The sequence below is a fragment of the Sceloporus undulatus genome, chromosome 1 (genome assembly GCF_019175285.1).
Source record: "Sceloporus undulatus isolate JIND9_A2432 ecotype Alabama chromosome 1, SceUnd_v1.1, whole genome shotgun sequence".
In the NCBI taxonomy this organism is placed as follows: Eukaryota; Metazoa; Chordata; class Lepidosauria; order Squamata; family Phrynosomatidae; genus Sceloporus; species Sceloporus undulatus.
In genome coordinates, this window is record NC_056522.1 from 110,873,886 (window position 1) to 110,878,570 (window position 4,685).

Consider the following 4,685-nt stretch of genomic DNA (forward strand, 5'->3'; position numbering starts at 1 on the left):
GTTTGACCTCCTGTTTGTGTTCACACTATAGGTTGGATGGATAAAAGAGTAGAGGTGGATCAGTGCTTCCAGAACACATTACACTCTTGCCTTCCACCAGGATATAATTCCTTTTGTAAAATAAGAGTTAAAGTACAGCACTTATATTGACCTGTGGATGTTGACTCTTTTTTGGGGTCAATTTTTAGACTAAAATTTCTAGAGTTATACATGCGTATATACAGTACCCTCCCCCCCCCACCTTCAGCAGCATATATCAGTGTAGGAACATTGGCTGAAACAGGGTGTTCATGGCCATTTTTGAATGCCCTTGGAACCAAAGACTCCAAAGCTCCTCATTCCCTTAGGATGCTCACAGATTAGACCTGCTAAGCATCCTGTTCTGGAAGTGAAGGAGGAAAACAAATTGAGGAGACAGAGGAGAGGGGGTGGGAATTGCTCTCAGGCACATGCACAATTGCTCTGTCTGCAGTGAACCATCCTAGGCCTATGAAGAACTGCCATGTTTTCTGCCATGACATCCCTACCGTCTTAGAGTCACTCAGCCCATCCTCCCTGATATAAAAGTCTCAGAATGAGGAGCATTAAAAGCAATAGGCCCTATGCCCAATCTATATTAATCTGGCAAAAGGGAGGGGACAGTCAGGAGAAGAAAATAGAGTTGGCCCTTCTTATACACAGATTTGTTATACACTGATTGAAGCATCCATGGTTTGAAAATGTTTAAAAAAGTATAAATTTACCTTGATTTCCCATTTTTTATAAGGGATACCATTTTGCTATGTCATTATATTTAATGGGACTTGAGCACACATGAATTTTGTTATACATGGGGGATCTTGGAACCAAACCCCAGCGTATAACAAGGGTCCACTGTATTGTCATGATTTCAATGTCTTCCCCTTTCTTTCTGGGGTCTTTGTATTACCCCTGACCATAAATTAGTCCAGACTGTGAAAAGGATGGAATGCTCAGGATATCATAGTGACAGTAAATTTGAGATCTTGGTAAATTTGAAATGGAAAGTGAATTTGAATGAACTCAACTGCTGTGTCAATGAAGTCCTGAATGCAAGACCTGGAAAGATGGTAAAATGCAGAGTGTCCTAATTTTGCTTTGATGTCCATAATTAACAGGTTGCAGAGGCAAAGCCGCTTGTAATTCAGGCTGATGTCCTGCAGAGGGAGTTAGAGAGCTGTCTAAAAAGAGACTATACACCAGAAAGCTTACCTTTATTACTGCACCAGGTAATGGTTGTCTTTTTGAGATCTGAAAACCCATTTAGTATTTGTCAGCATACATCTTGTTTCAGAAGCTTTAAATGAGGCTTCCTGCTCACAGCCAGCTCCTTGTGTTTTGTGTTAGAGCCTTTTGGATTAGCTATTGGGCATTTCTTATCAGTTGCTTTTCACTTTTTAGCGTGACAATTGTGAAAAGAATATCCTGACCAAATGTAGCAGAGATTGTGAGCCTTGGTGCTTGCTGTCTTTAACTGTTCAGCTGGTTGCTTAGTAAATTGGGTGGGAAGGAGAAGTGTGTATCAGATAAGAGGGGAAGAGAAGAAGAGGAGGGTAGTAGGGAGAAGAAGTGTGTATGTGTAAGAGGAAGAGAGAAAGAAAGGGAATGAGTATTTATCCCTCTGTGTGTGTGTACACACATGTACAAGTCTAAGGAAATCATGGTTATTTTAGTTGGATTTGGCATGGAAAAAAGCCAACAGGTCCCAAAAGAGCTTCTAACTGCTGTGCTTTAGGAATCTGATACAGGATTAGCTGTTATGTTGCCTGGAGTAGGATTCTGCACATATAATTGTAGCATAGACCATAACTTGCTAATGCACTACTCTTGCAGTTGTTCTCATCCAGGGGAAATGAAATCCTGCCATGCTGCCTCTAGGATTCTCGCCATTGGAAGATTGGGGAGACAGCTCTGCTCTGCTGTTGTTCCTCAAATCTGATTGTCACTTCCTTGCAGGAATTGTATAGGAGTTGTATGGATTAGGAGGAGTATAGCCCCAAGTTCCAAAGAACTGCTTAATTTCATGTAAGGGATTTAGCTTGAATACTAGACCAGTGGAATTCTTAACTTTGAATTTCTCCTTAAAACAGCTGATTGTTGTCCTGACATAATCTAATTTTTTGAAATCCCCATAAATTTCAGTAGCAGTTTATCATGAGTGCTGGGGTGCTGTTCTAGAAAAAAGAAGTTTAAGCCCTTTCGGCCTTTTTAAGCTTAAAGAGCTAGATTCATAGGTCCTTAGTTCCTGGCGAAAATCTCCTTTTAAAAAAGTAAAGTAGAAAAGAAACACCTTTAAATACCAATATGGAATAGATATCTGCAGATATCTTTTCCACTTACATATGTGATAATATGTTGCGTTTTGGAAGCAATGTTGCTGTTTTAATCTCCACAATTTATTGCTTTTGGTGAAGTTTTTTACAGACAGAATTACACAGTTGGTCCAAAGCAAATATTTACACATGCTCAGATGGAAAAGATTTTGTCAGCACAGCAGTGTTATTGAACAACTCTATCCATTCTACCAGGTATGAAAATCTCAGAGCTGCACAGTTCAGGTATATGTGTTTTTCTTCAAGGTAAGTAACAAGAACTGAGCTGTAAGCATGATCTGGCAGGAGCAAAGCTTGTAAAGATGGATATAGGTTTTCTTTTAATAAAATTGCACTAATAATGCCAATTGATATGCTTCATAAGCAGGAATGATGATGGAGGTTTGAAAGCTGGTGGTTTTTCCCCTTTCTTGGAAGAAAAGTGCTTGTCTTTTTCACAAAGAGCTAGAATTTTTTCTTGATGTGTCACTTTTCTATATGCAAGGATTTTTTTGGTGGAGGAATATTAAAAGATTATGTCACACTATACACTGCCCCCTCACACTGGTAGTTTGAACTGCTGAAGTCAACATTAGTCCTGCCATATGTGCCTGCTTCATGTGTAAAGTATGTCGAACACCAAAGGTTTTAGAGAATCATCAGGAGCAGGCACTGGAACATCAGTAAAAGTTGATTTATATGACATGTGTTGCTGGAAGCCAAATATTTTGTAGTGCTTGGCCATGTATGCTATAAAAAATTATAATGTCTCCAAATATATCTTTTTAAAAGGAAGCATTCTCAGAATGAATTTTTAAATAAAAAAGCTCAGATTTTATTTGTACAATTTAATTGTCCCCATAAATGACAACTCCTGTTCCTCAGATTTTCTCATTTAGAGAGGAAGGGTAAACTATAAACTGTAGTGTTCCTGCTTATTAATTCATCTTTCTGATAAAACAAATCCTCTTCTCTCTTGCTCCTGCTCTCTCCCTAGAAACAAGTGGCTCATATTATGCAGGAGTACAATGATGCTGTTCAAAGGGCTGTGAGGCTGTCAAGTGCCCGAGAGAACTTCCTGACCGGAAAGGAAAATCCTACCAATTTAGTGACCCAAGAAGACCTGACTATTTACACACAATGGCTAATATGCCACTTGCACTCACTTAAGGCTGTTCACAAGTACCTCCGGGTAAGATGACTGGTACAGATTGTGAAACAGAGAATGGAAGTTCTAAGCTTCACTTCACACGTCTTTTAACATTTGTAAGTTGAAATCATGGCCACAAAGGAAATAGGAATATTGCATGCTACCTTGCATCCATCAACAAGACATGAGGGTTTCTCAGGTTTGTCAAGCTCTCACCCCAAAAGGTGCAAATTTCAGATGTTCAATGGTCCCTGGGAAGGTAGTCCTTCCCCACTTCGACTATAGCAGACAGGAGTAAGCTCTCGATGGTTAGGCTGAACTTTAAATAAGCTGTCCAGGGTGCTAAACCATGCCCCCAACTAGGCTCAGCCCCTTGGAGAGCTCTTGGAAAAAACTGGGGGAGGGGGAACCCTGAGCAAATTTACCATCACACTGACATCACAGGCAAAACCACACATGATTATTCCTTGACTAAGAAGAACCTGTGAAATTCAAGGGTCATAAATCCACAGGTTACTTGAAGGCACACACACACACACACCTCTTCATAAAATGGAAAAAGCAAGAGAATGAGTGAATCGATCTGGGCCAAAGTGCTGTATAGAAAAATCATGTCTTCATAGGCAGCCAGTGACATCTGAAGACACAGACAGGGCCCTGATTCCCCACATCCAACATCACCTGGCCCACAAAAGGCTCCCTGGCCAGAATCTCCATTCCTGCTGTCTGGGGTTGAGTTTTTTTTAAAAAAAGCCCAACAAGAGTGATTTTTCCCAGCTGGATCAGGAGGGATGCATCAGATAATGAGCTCACTGCTCAGGATATACCTCTGTATCAACACACACTTACATGTGACATTATCAGATCCTTCTGTAGAAAACATTAGCCTGTAGTATTCTTCACTTGTTTCATGAATAGCAAGTAGATTCAGCATGGTGTAGTGGTTTGAGTGTCAGACTATGACTCTGGAGACCAGGGTTCTATTCCCAACTTGGCCATGAAACCCACTGGGTGAAGTCGAAGGCTTTCGTGGCTGGCATCCATAGTTGCTTGTGAGTTTTTCAGGCTATGTGGCTATGTTCTAGATTTGTTTGTTCCTGATGTTTCGCCAGCATCTGTGGCTGGCATCTTCAGAGAATGCTCGCCTGGAAAGGACTTGGCTGTATATATTGTGTGACCTGGAAAGGCAGGAGTGATTTGCATGT

At 40.6% G+C, this 4,685-nt stretch overlaps 1 long non-coding RNA gene across 1 annotated transcript; it reads left to right on the forward strand.

Moving 5' to 3' along the window:
• The first annotated feature begins 833 nt into the window (after window positions 1–833).
• LOC121918869 lies at window positions 834–4,512 on the forward strand. Its single transcript, XR_006101322.1, has 3 exons — window positions 834–1,247; window positions 2,433–2,546; window positions 3,328–4,512. It is a non-coding gene; the product is annotated as an uncharacterized LOC121918869 (long non-coding RNA).
• The last annotated feature ends 173 nt before the right edge of the window (window positions 4,513–4,685 follow it).